Source organism: Lissotriton helveticus, chromosome 7, assembly GCF_964261635.1.
Source record: "Lissotriton helveticus chromosome 7, aLisHel1.1, whole genome shotgun sequence".
NCBI lineage: Eukaryota > Metazoa > Chordata > Amphibia > Caudata > Salamandridae > Lissotriton > Lissotriton helveticus.
The window spans coordinates 1,958,400,512-1,958,417,885 of NC_136068.1; the positions used below are offsets into that span (position 1 = coordinate 1,958,400,512).

Consider the following 17,374-nt stretch of genomic DNA (forward strand, 5'->3'; position numbering starts at 1 on the left):
CAGGAGAGAGCCATATCTACAGAGATACGGAGCAGAAGAGAGCCATATCTACAGAGATACGGAGCAGGAGAGAGCCATATCTACAGAGATACGGAGCAGAAGAGAGCCATACCTACAGAGATACGGAGCAGGAGAGAGCCATATCTACAGAGATACGGAGCAGGAGAGAGCCATATCTACAGAGATAGGGAGCAGGAGAGAGCCATATCTACAGAGAAACGGAGCAGGAGAGAGCCAAATCTACAGAGATACGGAGCAGGAGAGAGCCACATACACAGAGATACGGAGCAGGAGAGAGCCATATCCACAGAGATACGGAGCAGGAGAGAGCCATATCTACAGAGGTACCAAGCAGGAGAGAGCCATATCTACAGAGATACGGAGCAGGAGAGAGCCATATCTACAGAGATACGGAGCAGAAGAGAGCCATATCTACAGAGATACGGAGCAGAAGAGAGCCATATCTACAGAGATACGGAGCAGGAGAGAGCCATATCTACAGAGATACGGAGAAGGAGGGAGCCATATCTACAGAGATACGGAGCAGGAGAGAGCCATATCTACAGAGATACGGAGCAGGAGAGAGCCATATCTACAGAGATACGGAGCAGGAGAGAGCCATATCTACAGAGATACGGAGCAGAAGAGAGCCATACCTACAGAGATACGGAGCAGGAGAGAGCCATATCTACAGAGATACAGAGCAGGAGAGAGCCATATCTACAGAGATACGGAGCAGGAGAGAGCCATATCTACAGAGATACGGAGCAGAAGAGAGCCATACCTACAGAGATACGGAGCAGGAGAGAGCCATATCTACAGAGATACGGAGCAGGAGAGAGCCATATCTACAGAGATACGGAGCAGGAGAGAGCCATATCTACAGAGATACGGAGCAGGAGAGAGCCATACCTACAGAGATACGGAGCAGGAGAGAGCCATATCTACAGAGATACGGAGCAGGAGAGAGCCATATCTACAGAGATACGGAGCAGGAGAGAGCCATATCTACAGAGATACGGAGCAGGAGAGAGCCATATCTACAGAGATACGGCGCAGAAGAGAGCCATATCTACAGAGATACGGAGCAGGAGAGAGCCATATCCACAGAGATACGGCGCAGAAGAGAGCCATATCTACAGAGATACGGAGCAGGAGAGAGCCATATCTACAGAGATACGGAGCAGGAGAGAGCCATATCTACAGAGATACGGAGCAGGAGAGAGCCATATCTACAGAGATACGGAGCAGGAGAGAGCCATATCTACAGAGATACAGAGCAGAAGAGAGCAATATCCTCCATATCTTCAGAGATACGGCTCTCTCCTCCCTTCTCCCCCGCGCAGGCACAGAGTTGAGCTGCCGTGCGCCAGGCTCACACCTTGGCGCCATAGTGCTAGGGTTCATGCCTGAGTCTACCATAGGTTTTGTACTGGAAGGCTACCCTTCCAGGACAAAATACTATAGGTAGACAACTTTAAAACTTGTCCTACTTTGCATGTGTGCTCCGCACTGCAGCACACGTGCAAAGTAGGAAAAGCAGGGAAAAGGAAAACATTTCTCCTTTTAACACCTGCTTCCCAGCAGGGTTATTTTTAGCACCAAACCCTGTCTACTGATGTTAGTAGATAGGATTTAGCATCAGAAAGCGTGGGAGGTTGCATCGGAACACGCATGTACCACCCGTGTATCGTCCCATTCACGCAAAGTAATGCAAAGCCGTTTCGAGTGACTTTTCCATACAAGCCAATGCAAATGCCAATTTGTGTTGTTTTTTTATCCCCAAAAAAGTTTAGCATTGGGTTAGAGTTTAAAAAGTAGCGCTAACCCGATGCTAAACCTTTGTGAATCTTGGCCACCGTATCTATGCAATACGGTGCATTCCTGCCCTTTCTCCCTGGACTGGCGCCATTTCCACAGCCTGGGTTTATAACAGTGAGCAACCCAAAATACCCTTGAGGGCTTGGGTAAAAATATATGAAAAGGTAAGGGGTCCTTCAAGGGAATTTATTTTCAAAAATATATTTTGATCAATTTTAGACATAATGATCAGGACAATTCGATGGTCCTATAGTAAAATAAATTAGCGATAGAGCTTTCTTCAAATTATAAAAAGAGTACACACAGTTGTTCAACATAAAACGGATACACAAAAACAAACAACTAGACGGGCATATAGAAAAATATTGAGTTTATCTTCAAGTTAAAAAGGTGATGAAATTGAAATACAAATATATAAACAGGCCTACAGGAATGTCAATAATACATAGAAGTGTGGCTCACTGGTTAGAGGAGGCAGACCTGGAAGCAGAGGTCAGCCCGGGACCAGGGTTCAATTCCCGGCTCGGCGGGGTCTTGAGTCCTATAAAAATGTCCATGGACTCGACAATTCTCGCTCCGGTGCCTACTCGATTCACGGGTTCACACTCTGCGACTCTGGGCAATAGCTTGCTTAATCTCCACAACGGCCCCTCGCGGCGGGATGCCTGGCTTTCACCTCGCGGATACCCTGCCGGGGTTATCTCACAGGGGAATACCAGGACGGGTTCCCTAAGCAAGCGCTTAGAAACCGCTTGGTGATTTGCGCTATATAAAATCCTGTACATTTACATTTACATTTACATGAATATATAACTCTGTAGATCCTAATGACACCTTTCCTGATTTTCAATTTGAATGATGAATAGGAAAAGGCGCTGGTCGACGTTTCGGTCTCCTATGAATTTATCTGCGAGACCATCTTCAGGACTGGTAAATTTATATTTGAAATGCCCTCTATATTTGGTAAGGTTAAATTCACAAATGAATGAATGAGAATGAATGAGAATAGACTTATATAGCGCAACTTAGCCCATCGGGCGTCAAATGGTATACGAATCTTGATTCAAAGATGTACTTATTGCAGGTACTGTCAATCCAATGTGAGTCACACAAATGGTAGATGGTTTAAGAGCGAGAGTGTGTTAAAATCTTTGGGTTTTTTGCTTCCTGCGAGACAAGTGGCTTAGTCTTGTAGCGGTAGACGTTTACAGAATCTAGTTCCAGCGGCCAATACGATTCAGAGAAGATTGCATCGTACCAACCCTCTCAATTACCCATGGGGCTACACCCCTTTATATTGAAATAAGATAGCTATGCTATGCTGTCGCTATTCATCAGCCACGGTATCTAGCTCCACGGTTGAAGATTTTAACACACTTATGTTATGTAATGTTATGTTATACTTTTATTTGTATAGCGCACGGCTACTCAACAAGAGTGTCCCGGCGCTTTATGTCGGCAGCTCAGCAATTAAAAAACATAACAGTAGTAAAACAGGAACAGAATAAAGAAAGAACAGCCTAAAGGTTAAAAAGCCAGGTCTTAAGGCTTTTCCTGAACAGGAGCAGACTGGGAATACTGCGTAGGGCGAGAGGCAAGGAATTCCACAGCTGTTAATCAAGAAGCGGTTCCTGTTCATGTTTAAAGTAGATGCCAATGACTAACACATAAGAACTCAGGGCCTCATTTATGAGGCTGTGCATCACTTTTACGCCGCTGGTGCGTCACTTTTTGTGACGCAGCAGTAGCGTAAAAAATGCGCCTTGTTGCGCCATATTTACAAAGTGACGCATCTCGGTAGATGCGTCACTTTGTAACCCCCTGCGCTACATTATACCTGCGCCAGGTATAATGTACGCAAGGGGGGCGTTTTGACGCAAGAAAGGGTCATTGAAGTGACGCAGTGAAATCTATGAGATTTCACTGCGTCACTTCTAGGACACAAATGCGTCAATTTCTTACTCCTGCCTCACAGCAGGCGTATGACTGATGCAAGCCCTTTCATACGGGGCTTGCCCCATGTGAAAGGAAGCATTGCTGGAGTTGCGTCACTTTTGTGACACACTCCAGCATTGCGTCACTTTTCATAAATGAGGCCCTCAGAGAGTAGCGGGAGCTTCTTTGGGAGGTGAACAGGAACCTTGGACTTCCCAACCATGATGGCAAAGGTCTAGACTGCAGCAGAAAGAATGTTTAGAGCCCCCGCAGCGCAGCCTCTCAATGGATTTATTTGTATAGATGACTTCCACGCTGGCAGACCGCCATGGTGGTCTGAGTCCAGACCGAAAAGGAATCGCGATGAATCCTGATCTAAATCTTTTTTTTTCTTTACAAGCATGAACCATATTCCTTGGTTACAGCTCATGTAGAACCAATCAGGGCTTGGACAGCCATTTTAAATATTGCTTGGAAACCTAATTACATACCCCAATCTCATCTTCAAATGTATTGGGAAGGGATGAAGGGGCATATTATCAAGGGCATTATCGCCGAATTTGCGGCACTTTTTGCCGTTAAAGCAGCGATAATTTCATCGCCCTATTTACAAGCTTGCGCTAAGGGTTTTTTATGGCAATTACTTAAAACTAAGGGATTCCCACAGAAATTCATCCAGTCCATACAAGCTTTTTATGCTTCTCCAGTAGCCTCAGTCCGTATTTCAAGATTCAGGTCTTCTATCCATTAGCAGGGGCACTCGCCAGGGCGGCGCCTGCTCTCCGCGTTTATTCTCAATCTATATTGATCCCTTCCTGAGCAAATTAGACAATAGCTTAAGGATTAAGGCAGTTTCGATCAACGGTGTAACCCATAAAATACTGGCATACGCCGATGACGTTGCCATTTTTACGACAGAAGCATGCCCGAGTCTCCCGGCAGTTTACGATCTAGCCAAACAATTCGGAGTCGTTTCTGGTTATTAACTTAATGTCGATAAAACGCAAATAATACACTTGGATTTTTCAAAACCTGCAGGAATTCTAACAACTTCAGTTGCTACTTATCTGGGAGTGAAGATCACGGCTAAGGTAGAGGAGATACCTGAAATCAATATGTCACCGATTATCAAAGAGGTTAATCAATCACTGGAGAGACTTGACCACCTTCATCTCTCACTCCATGGTCACTCCAATGTAGTTAAAATGATAATTTTCCCGAAATTCCTATACCTATTCCATTCTATTCCCATTGAATTCCCAACACATTGTATTTCAAGCGCCGAAAGGGCGTGTTTAAGGTTTTTGTGGGGCTACCATAAAGCACGGAGGGTGCTGAAGTGGCTAATACTCCTAGACTAAGGGGTGGATGGGGCATGCCCTCCCTGCTGCTGTATCGCTGGGCTGCACTGCCACAGCATATGGGTCCGTTAATATTAACCATGGGCGAAGCACTACGCTACGCTCGCGGAGTTTGTGAAGTTTTCGCAACTTCGCACTACGCGAGCTGCACGTAGCACAGTGCGAACATGCGTAGTGCAGCGTAGCGTAGTGCAGCGGTCACTTTTTGCTTGTTTGCGGTCCTGAACGTCATGTTCGCGACCGCGAGCAAGCAAAATGACATCCCGGCGAGATTCTCAACGCGAGGAGGTCAAGTTTCTCATTTTTGAGTGGTTGCGCATGCTCGCGACCGCTCTCAATGAGAAACTACCTGTTCGCGTTGAGCAAGCTGCCGCTCGAGTAATAATCTACTCGAGCAGCAGAAAACTACAGCTCGCACTGTGCAAGATGCCGTTTTCAATGCTTGCACAGTGCCGGATGCTTGTCCGCACTGTGCAATCATTGAAAACGCATCTTGCACAGTGCGAACATGCTACTACGCAGCTCGCGTAGTGCTACGTGAAGTTCACGTAGTGCGAAGTGCACTTCGCGTAGCTTTGCGTAGTGCTACTTCGCGAATTACGCCCACCCTTAAAATATCTGGCGGGAAGACGTGGGTGCCAGAACACTCAAGACCTTCAATCTTTGAGTTACTTCTTGGAGAGGCCGCTTGTAATCGTTTGGTTAGTAACATCGAACCAAGCTACTATAAGAAAGTCAAATTAAGGTTATACATTCGGCCTTCTCGGTCTGGAAAAAAATCCGTAGATGATTTGGTATCCCACATATCAATGCATACACTCCTTTTGCTTCAAGCGGCCTTTTGCCCATGATTTTTCAGGACTCAATCACTTATGCTTAGGGCATTTCGGGGATTAAGGTTTTGGGGGACCTCTTTGTGGGGGTCAACTTGTTTCTTTCTCAGACCTTCAAACCAAGTTTGGTCTTCACACAAGTCCCGGGTGTTTCCTTGGAGTTGGCCGATCAGATGTCAATCATCGGGCAGTCTGCGGTCCCAATTTTATAGTTCCGCTTTTGATTTGTACTTTACTCCAGGAAGAGGTGTGGCGCCGCGGCCAGGGCGACTGACTCCGGAATCTGGGGACCACGGTTCGATCCCCAGCACCGGCGGCAGATTAGCCCAGCACCATGTGACTCTGGGCAATAGCTCGCTTAATCTTCCCGACGGCCCCCAGCGCCTAGAGACCCTTACGGGTGATTGTGCGCTTTACAAATGTGGATTTAACTCCATCTAAAGTTGTCGCATGGTCTAACCACCGAGGGAACTCATGTAGCAGGTGTGGGACTTGGGCTGCGGGCACTGTGCATATGTTTTTTCTTGTTCCAAGCTAGTTAAGTATATAGAAGATATCAAGCGATCTCTTGTTCAAATGACTGGTAAAGCTCTAATTCTTACACCAGCCTTAGGGCCATATGTGTGAAGGTACCCATTTGCGAACCTCAAATAGCGATTTTTTAGAAATCGCTATTTGAGATTTTGCAAATTGGTATGTATGTAGACAATAGCACTTTTTTTGCGATTTCTTAAAATTCCTTAATTGCAAATCGCAATTAAGGAATTTTCCATTCATTTCTATGGGCCAGGAGGCCCATAGGAATGAATGTGAAGTTATTCTCAATTTGCAATTCGTAATTTGAGAATCGCAAATTGAGAATAATTTCAAGGGTGCAAGGGTGTCATAAGGACACCCTGATGCACCCCTGAAATTCACATGTGTGTGCATATGGCGCACATACATGCCCTAAGGCGATGTATGTGCGCCACATGGCACTTTCACAAATGCAAAAAAGTGCTTTTGTGAAAGAAATCGTAAATTACCACCAATTTGAAGTTGGTGGTAATTTGCGATTTCTTAATGAGAAATCGCACAACTTGGGTGCTTCATACATTGCATTTAAGGAATCGCAAAATTTGCGATTCCTTAAATGCAATCTCAAAATAAGGAATTGCAAATTTGCAATTCCTTATTTTGCACTCAAATTTCCTACATACAAACCATTTAGCGAAAATGAGTTCGCAAACGCCAAAATTCTGCGAATTTTGGCGTTTGCGAACCCATTTGAGCTACATACATATGGCCTTAGTGATTTTAGGCTCTGATCAATCACAAAAAGACCCTCCTCTTAGTAAACATGAGCAAGGCTTTCTATTTATCGCAAAGTCTATTTTTAGAGCAGGCATAACTTTACACTTGATTAGTCCGGACTCTCCTACTTCTTGTAACTGGAGGGCTCGGCTATTGGCAACGTATAACATGGAGTCTGCTGTGTATAGAGTTAAAGGTCGTAGAAGGCAGGAATTGGGCCGTAGAATTTGGGCCCCTGTTATGGATTGGTTAAGTTGAATTTCCTGCCCCTTTATCTTTGTGTATGTTCTTTTACTGCCCCTTGGTGTCTCTCTTTCTTTCTTTGGTAGCTCCTTTTTGATTTCTTTTTATGACCTTGTACTTTTTTTTTTTGCATTGTGTATTATTCTATGTTAATCATTTGTTTAACTTTCCGATTATGTATTGCCATAATTTTCTGGTTTAAAGACAGAATAAAGATTAAAAAAAGAAAAAGCCTTGTTAGCACTAGTTTCCATGGTTTTGCTTCTGTTTCTTATGGCCTTGCATGCCATCGCTAATGACATGTAAAGTAGGCGTTACGGAGCAAAACAACATGGAAATGGTCGCTAAGAAGGCTTCGCTTTCTTTACAAGCCTTCAGCAGACCCGCTTAGTGACAAGAATTATAGCGCTAAGCCACCTTATCGCAGGATTTTAACACCTGCTTTAAAGGTGACGTAGGCATCTACTTAATGGGAGGTGGACTGCAGGGTTAAGGTCACAGGAGCATATCAGCAAGGGTTTCCTTATCTCCAATTTTTATCTTGGATTTTCAAGCGATAATGTCGCTTTTCGCCGCTATTGCTGGATTTCATAACGCCTCAGAGATAATCGTTGTTAATAATGCGCTATCTCGGCGTTGAAATCCAGCGATAGCTGGCGATCAAAAAATAGCGCTAACAACACTTTGCGATATTTATCGTAATGTGTTGATAATATGCCCCGAAGTATTTTATAAATGTCTCTGTGTTTTTTGAGTTGTGCTAGGTTACTTGAAAGGAAGCAGGGCTGAGACAAAGTTGGAAGAGACGAAAAAGTCTGAGAGGAATAACAAGCATAGTCAAAGGCTTTTGACCTCTGTAGGAAGGTGGCTACCTGACTATGGTTACCCCGGATTTTTTGCCTGTGTTTAGCTGTTTTTTTGACTTAGTTGACCTGGTTCCCTGCTAATCAGGGCCCCAGGCCATTTGCTCTCTCTGTAAAATGGATTCCATGTACCCTAGGTACATACCACAATTGGAAATGGACTCCTTGTCAGCCCCTGTATAATGCACTATAGGTGCCCAGGGCATAGGGGCCACCAAGGCCTACCAGGGGCTGCAGCATATCTTTTGCCACCCCTGGCTGGTTCTTAAATTGACACAACTGGCTGATCACTCAGCTGGGGTAAGGTGGTGTAATCACCCCTTGCTTAGATATAGTATACCTATATCTAAACCTATATCTGGACACATATTAACCTGTGAGCCACTCCTATGGAAGGCCTCATCACTCCTGGAGGCAGAGTGCGTGGTTTCATGTGAGATGGAGCTCTAGCATGAGCTGAGCCTGTCTGCAGCTGTCGGGAACAACTCCCTAAGCTGTTTCAGGATAATGCCATACCATATACTCTTAAGTGCCTTATAATCCTCGCGGTTATATAGCAACTTTGGTTTGGCTTTATCAAAACATGTCGTGTAAGGTGTCATACGATTTGGAATACTATCCCCTCGCCAGTTCTGGCGACGGGGATAGCATTCCACCCCTCTAGAGGGGTAAGACATGTTACTTTGCTTTAATGCGGTTGATTTCTCCAAAGACCTTAGATCCACAAAATGGATGCCTCTGCCACAGACAAATGTCTGGACCCCTGCAGTTGACCGAAACTCAACCAAATGGGTCCTGGACAAAGGGTTTCCTGTCACAGGAGGGTGTCACCGCCCTCCAGACAGGAGATAGTGGATTGTAGCAGGGAGGTTTGAAAGAAACCAGACACTGCCTGGGGAGCACAAGGCTGCCCCTTGCATAATCCGGCCAAACCGGTTCTGGGGCACTCCAGCCCTCGTGCCAGGGCGGCCTGGATCAAAGGAAGGGGGTGTATCCACCCACTTCCTGGGTCCCACCCATAGGGGGGGACCTAGCAGGTAATCACGCCCACCAGATTCGAATAAGAGTGGGAGCAGTGCCAATGCACATCAGATTTCCTGGAAGAAACATTTGAAACGAAATTCTGGACCCTTCGCCCTCCATCTCAACGTGGAAGCCCGAAGAATCTCCCTTGTGGTCAAGGAGTGACCACCCTACAGCAGCAGGCACCATCCAGCCCTCGACGTCTACTTAGTTGCAGTTCCCGCCGGAACTCGAGCGACTGAGATCGACGAGATCAAGCCTGCCTGCCTTCTAACAGCCCGATCCACAGTCCCTGCAAAGCTGAGACCCGTGGAGGCGACCGGAAGCGTGGGGCACGCCATCTTGAATTGACCACGAGACGCTGACCGTGCAGCCCACGAGTGACCCTCGCAGCTGTACACCGGGGTTTGAGAAGCCCCCACCCTGAGCTACTCCTGAGCCGAAGTTCAGCCCTCCACACTCAACGAGTGCTGCGTGGGGCCCTTCTGCTCTATTTGGCTCAACGCGTTGGCCCGGTCACTTGCCAGCTGGCTAGTGGTCCCTGTGCCGACGAACCGACTAAGAAGACTCGTGAATCTGGTTGCTCCAGATCCACACCAGCTCCCCTGAAAAGGAGCCCCGACTCTGACCTTCCTGGTCCGAGTGAGAAGCAATCTTCCGATCCCGCGTGGATTGCTCTTGCCAAGGCTTGTTTGCTCCAAACTTGAAGCCGACTGCACCGACGGTGAGAGCCTGCGTGGGACAGATCGTGACCTGCTCCTGGACGTCGCAGATGCCCCAGAGCCCACGTGACAGCGGAGAGAAGCTCCTCGACGACCACCTGATTGCGCCCGACATTGCCTGGTTCCGTCCTGGTTCCACCCTGGTCACTGCTGAGTGACCCAGACTCTGTCCCCTCTGCTTTCAGGTACTCTACAACTTGAGTCCACCCTTGGACTCCACCGGACACTTCATCTTTAACCCGCCTGCAGCCCTTTCAGCTTCAAGCACCAAGAGCCTGCGAGTCAGAACCCGACGCCACTTCGACCCTGTGCACCCACTTCCTGTGGGTGAGGTAACTTTGCTCCGCCGGTGTTCCCACACTGGTGCACACCTCTAGGGTCTGTGTGTTAAGTTTTGTTCCTCTAGGTTCAGCGGAAGTGTCCTTTAACTTTAACTTTACAACTTTTACGCACCATTGGTTAACATTGGTGCGTGCGTGCGCTTTCCGCACATCTCCCGAATCCCGAGGGCCATTCCCGACTTCAGCATTGCTTGTCCTGACTGCTCCCAGCGATTCCCTAGGCCCTAGGCCTAACCACTGCTCGAGTGGCATCTCTTATACCACTTGTTTAGTATATGGTTTGAGTGGCCCCCTGCCCTCATCCATAATTGTGCAACTTTCTATGTTTAAACAGTGCTTTTGATTTAACGCTTGTGCCCCTTTATTCATAAAGAATACTGGGGATTGTTTTTAGTAATAAATACATATATTTTTATAATATATACTTGTGTGGTGTCCTTTCATTTGGTACTACAGGATTGTATGTGGTAAAACAGCTCGCTTAACACGACCTCTTAAGTTAAGCCTTTAGGCTGCTTAGTCCATGCTACCCCTAGGATAGCTTGTCTAATAAGGTTGACTTACAACCAGACACCATAAGGGATTGTTTGGTCTGATAACAGGTGGTTCCAGAATTGGAAACATCACCTATCAGGCCAACTTCTCACATTGGTGAGCAGCGGTGCGGATTTGAGCTTGCTGTTGTTTTACCATTGCAATCTTTGTATCAAATTGAAAGATCACATCAAGTACCTCTAGGTACATATAAATCAAAAGCTTAGCATATTAAGTTCTACTGAACTTAGTAGTTGTAGATTAAAGGGATTAGCACACCCTGACTACAACTCACTAGCAAGGTACAGTAGGAAAACACTTAGTGTAGGTAAGTGCACCACTTACACCTCACTAGTAACCATGTCTGACACAGGAAAAGCCTCAGGGTCTACTCCTGTGACAGTTGACCTTACCCAGGCAACTTTTGGATATGACAAATTAACCCGTAGAGACTTGATTGCCTTGTGCAAAGCAAGAGGGTAAAAAAGGGGCAGAAGCCCCACCTGCCTAATCCTGGTAGAAATCCTAGAACAGGATGACTTAGAAAAGGCGAAGGAAGCTTCCCTAGAAACAGGAAATGGAGGGAACCCCCCTGTAACTGACCTCCCTCAGGAGGAAGAAGATGATGATGAAGAGGAGGAGGAGGACTCAGAAGTTGAGGACTTAGAAGATCAGGATCAGAGGGGTAGCCAGGTTCCAGTTGCCAGGCTTAGCCAGGCCAACTTGGACCTACTGGGGAATGGAGAGGGCCAGCACCTCCCCAGATCCCATCATGTTATTCTCCCAGGCAACAGAAGAGTGAGATCTCCCTCAGGGGACTCTCATATTTCTAGTGCCTCCAGAGAATCACAGAGAGGCATGAGTGCTTCTCAAAAGCTAGAGCATAGGGCCAGAATGAGGGCTGTCAAACTCCAGATAGAGAGGGAGGAGGTAGCCTTGGCTCAAGCTAGACTTGCCTTGGCAAGAGAGCAGAAATTAAGTGGCTTAGGTGCCACTGGTGGCAGCAATATTCCTAAAAAGAAACCCAGGTCCTATGATAGTAGAAACCTGACAAAGATTGTGCCCCCCTTCAAAGAAGGGGATGACATCCACAAATGGATGACTGCTCTTGAGAGAGCCTGCATGGTACAGCAGGTCCCTGAGGAACAGTGGGCAGCAATCTTATGGTACTCCTTTTCAGAGAAAGGGAGAGACAAGCTCCTCACTGTCAGACATGAGGATGCAAACAATTACAAAGTCCTGAAGAGTGTTCTGATAGATGGGTTTGGCTTAACCACTGAACAGTACAGGTTTAAGTTCAGAGACACCCAGAAGACACAGACTCAGGACTGGACTGATTTTGTTGATTGTGCAACTAAGGCTCTGGAGGGTTGGCTACATGGCAGCAAAGTACATGACTTTACAGGATTGTATAATTTGATTATGAGGGAGCAGATCCTAAGTAATTGTCAGAACCAGCTCTTACACCAGCACCTGGTGGACTCTGATCTGACCTCTCCCCAAGAATTGGGAAAGAAGGCAGACAAATGGGTCAGAACCAGGATTAGGCCTAAGAATCAGGACAGTAACCAGAAGAAGGAGTCTACCAAGCCTCAAGATAAGGGTGGGGATAAAAGTAAAGAAAAGACTTCCCCAGGGCCCCAAAACTCCAAGGATGGGGGTGGGTCCCAAGACACTTCTTCAACTGAGAAAAAGCCTTATTGTTATCCCTGTAAACAGGTGGGGCATTACAAAACAGACAACTGTTGTCCCAAGAATAACAATAAAGAAAATATACCTCCAAAGCCAGCTTCAACACCTCCTGTTACTGTCAGCAGTAATCCCCCAGGAAGTGGAAGCACACCCAGGAATCTGGGTGGGTTTACTTTTGGAGCCCAGGAGGACCCTGGCCTATCCAGGTCCCCCTCCCCAAATGATCTTGTTTATGAGACTGGCAGGGGGTTTGCCGACTTCTCTGCTTGCCCAAATACTTTGAGCAAGTATAGACAAGAACCCATCATCAATGGTTTGAAAGTTGAAGCTTTTAGAGACACAGGGGCTAGCATCACCATGGTGGCTGATGGCATAGTCCCCTCTAAGCAACTTTTACCTAGTGCCACATACCAGGTTACAAACATTGATGGAATCCAAACAAATCATCCCATGGCAGTAGTAAGTCTCAGCTGGGGAGGTGTCATTGGCCCAAAGAGAGTGGCAGTGTCACCAAACTTGCCTGTAGACTGCCTACTTGGTAATGATTTGGAGATCTCAGCCTGGGCTGAGGTTGAACAGGAAACCCATTCTAGAATGGTGAATTCCAATGGAAAGGTTAGTGGGGCTGTAATGGCTACAGCCCCAATTCAAGATGTCCTTCCTGAAAAGGTTGGTAGGGCTGAGAAACTCTCTGCCCCATCTTTAGCAAAAGCTCTTCCTGAACAGAATAGCAAAGCTGTTATGATAACAGCAGAAACCCAAACTGAGTCTCCTCCTGAAAAGGTTGGTGGGGCTGTGATGGCCACAGCCCAAACTCAAACTGATATGTGTGTTGTGAAGCCTGAAAGGATGGATAACTCCACACAAACTGAGAGCATGGAGGAGGAAGAGAAATCTCCCCCTCACCAGACTTTAGGACAGGATCAGCCTCCTCAGGGAACTGATCTTACCCCTGATGAAGGAACTGCCCCAGAGGTTGTTAGGCCTGGCCTGACAGAGCCTCTGATGGCGGTGGACCCTTCTCAGGTGGGACCCAGTCTGGAGCAGGTAACCTGCCCCTCTCTACCTTGCCTTAGCCAGCCCAGGGCTGCAGAGGACAAGAAGGACAGTGAGACCCAGAGGGCCCCCTGTCAAATAAAGCACCCCCATCAAAAGATTAGGTGCACCAAAACTAGTAGCCCTAGTAAGGTGAAAACTTTAAAAACTCCTGAGGGAGCCCCCTTAAAAACAGTTAGGGACCTCCCACAGATGGATTCTGTTGGGCACAGCCAAACCTGGGACCCAAGGGGCCCAAACCTGAACTGTCCCTCCAGCAAGCCAAACAGAGGGACCCAGCCTCCAGCTTTAGGTAGCCAGAGGTTGACCCTGAGAGCACAGTGCAACTCAGTTAAAGAGAGAAGGGCACACATGGTGGAAGATAATTGGAGGAAGCCAAGCCCTAAATTAGTAGAGCCTCGCTTCAATACTCCATATCCAAACCAGCCTTTAACTTTGCATAAACACACCCAAGGTAGTGATTCCCTATGGTGGAGACCCTCTGATACCCCCAGGGTGAGGGACTGCTTAGTGGACCATGAGACAGGGGGTACCCATGCTAGTGCAGGTACTTCCTTATATGGCCACTCAGGCAATATAGGCTTACCTGGCCAAGGATAGCCTTATCTCCTTTCGTTTGGGGGGGGGGGTTATGTAGGAAGGTGGCTACCTGACTATGGTTACCCCGGATTTTTTGCCTGTGTTTAGCTGGTTTTTTTTACTTAGTTGACCTGGTTCCCTGCTAATCAGGGCCCCAGGCCATCTGCTCTCTCTGTAAAATGGATTCCATGTACCCTAGGTACATACCACAATTGGAAATGGACTCCTTGTCAGCCCCTGTATAATGCACTATAGGTGCCCAGGGCATAGGGGCCACCAAGGCCTACCAGGGGCTGCAGCATATCTTTTGCCACCCCTGGCTGGTTCTTAAATTGACACAACTGGCTGATCACTCAGCTGGGTTAAGGTGGTGTAATCACCCCTTGCTTAGATATAGTATACCTATATCTAAACCTATATCTGGACACATATTAACCTGTGAGCCACTCCTATGGAAGGCCTCATCAATCCTGGAGGCAGAGTGCGTGGTTTCATGTGAGATGGAGCTCTAGCATGAGCTGAGCCTGTCTGCAGCTGTCGGGAACAACTCCCTAAGCTGTTTCAGGATAATGCCATACCATATACTCTTAAGTGCCTTATAATCCTCGCGGTTATATAGCAACTTTGGTTTGGCTTTATCAAAACATGTCGTGTAAGGTGTCATACGATTTGGAATACTATCCCCTCGCCAGTTCTGGCGACGGGGATAGCATTCCACCCCTCTAGAGGGGTAAGACATGTTACTTTGCTTTAATGCGGTTGATTTCTCCAAAGACCTTAGATCCACAAAATGGATGCCTCTGCCACAGACAAATGTCTGGACCCCTGCAGTTGACCGAAACTCAACCAAATGGGTCCTGGACAAAGGGTTTCCTGTCACAGGAGGGTGTCACCGCCCTCCAGACAGGAGATAGTGGATTGTAGCAGGGAGGTTTGAAAGAAACCAGACACTGTCTGGGGAGCACAAGGCTGCCCCTTGCATAATCCGGCCAAACCGGTTCTGGGGCACTCCAGCCCTCGTGCCAGGGCGGCCTGGATCAAAGGAAGGGGGTGTATCCACCCACTTCCTGGGTCCCACCCATAGGGGGGGACCTAGCAGGTAATCACGCCCACCAGATTCGAATAAGAGTGGGAGCAGTGCCAATGCACATCAGATTTCCTGGAAGAAACATTTGAAACGAAATTCTGGACCCTTCGCCCTCCATCTCAACGTGGAAGCCCGAAGAATCTCCCTTGTGGTCAAGGAGTGACCACCCTACAGCAGCAGGCACCATCCAGCCCTCGACGTCTACTTAGTTGCAGTTCCTGCCGGAACTCGAGCGACTGAGATCGACCAGATTAAGCCTGCCTGCCTTCTAACAGCCCGATCCACAGTCCCTGCAAAGCTGAGACCCGTGGAGGCGACCGGAAGCGTGGGGCACGCCATCTTGAATTGACCACGAGACGCTGACCGTGCAGCCCACGAGTGACCCTCGCAGCTGTACACCGGGGTTTGAGAAGCCCCCACCCTGAGCTACTCCTGAGCCGAAGTTCAGCCCTCCACACTCAACGAGTGCTGCGTGGGGCCCTTCTGCTCCATTTGGCTCAACGCGTTGGCCCGGTCACTTGCCAGCTGGCTAGTGGTCCCTGTGCCGACGAACCGACTAAGAAGACTCGTGAATCTGGTTGCTCCAGATCCACACCAGCTCCCCTGAAAAGGAGCCCCGACTCTGACCTTCCTGGTCCGAGTGAGAAGCAATCTTCCGATCCCGCGTGGATTGCTCTTGCCAAGGCTTGTTTGCTCCAAACTTGAAGCCGACTGCACCGATGGTGAGAGCCTGCGTGGGACAGATCGTGACCTGCTCCTGGACGTCGCAGATGCCCCAGAGCCCACGTGACAGCGGAGAGAAGCTCCTCAACGACCACCTGATTGCGCCCGACATTGCCTGGTTCCGTCCTGGTTCCACCCTGGTCACTGCTGAGTGACCCAGACTCTGTCCCCTCTGCTTTCAGGTACTCTTCAACTTGAGTCCACCCTTGGACTCCACCGGACACTTCATCTTTAACCCGCCTGCAGCCCTTTCAGCTTCAAGCACCAAGAGCCTGCGAGTCAGAACCCGACGCCACTTCGACCCTGTGCACCCACTTCCTGTGGGTGAGGTAACTTTGCTCCGCCGGTGTTCCCACACTGGTGCACACCTCTAGGGTCTGTGTGTTAAGTTTTGTTCCTCTAGGTTCAGCGGAAGTGTCCTTTAACTTTAACTTTACAACTTTTACGCACCATTGGTTAACATTGGTGCGTGCGTGCGCTTTCCGCACATCTCCCGAATCCCGAGGGCCATTCCCGACTTCAGCATTGCTTGTCCTGACTGCTCCCAGCGATTCCCTAGGCCCTAGGCCTAACCACTGCTCGAGTGGCATCTCTTATACCACTTGTTTAGTATATGGTTTGAGTGGCCCCCTGCCCTCATCCATAATTGTGCAACTTTCTATGTTTAAACAGTGCTTTTGATTTAACGCTTGTGCCCCTTTATTCATAAAGAATACTGGGGATTGTTTTTAGTAATAAATACATATATTTTTATAATATATACTTGTGTGGTGTCCTTTCATTTGGTACTACAGGATTGTATGTGGTAAAACAGCTCGCTTAACACGACCTCTTAAGTTAAGCCTTTAGGCTGCTTAGTCCATGCTACCCCTAGGATAGCTTGTCTAATAAGGTTGACTTACAACCAGACACCATAAGGGATTGTTTGGTCTGATAACAGGTGGTTCCAGAATTGGAAACATCACCTATCAGGCCAACTTCTCACAACCTCTTTCTAAAATACGGTTTTGAGAAATTAAATTGTTGTTTCACTGGGGTATGAGCCCAAGTCAATCAACAGGCACAATCTGTTGCAGGGTGTACCTCAAACGGGGGCTAAATTACCCAGTGCTTATCCCTGGGTAGCTTATCACAAAAAGTAGCCAAAGTTAACTTAGAGGCAAAGTGTGAAGTACTTATGTAGCACACAATCAGGAATAAAGTGACAGCACAACATTTACAATTTAGAAACATTGGGCCAGATTTACAGAGCTAACTTACGACAAAAT

General features: G+C 47.6%; 1 protein-coding gene across 1 annotated transcript in view; it reads left to right on the forward strand.

Moving 5' to 3' along the window:
• LOC144767909 (NXPE family member 1-like) overlaps positions 1-17,374 on the forward strand; it is a 357,584-nt gene that overhangs the window by 175,224 nt on the left and 164,986 nt on the right. The gene's annotated exons all lie outside the window — the stretch shown is intronic.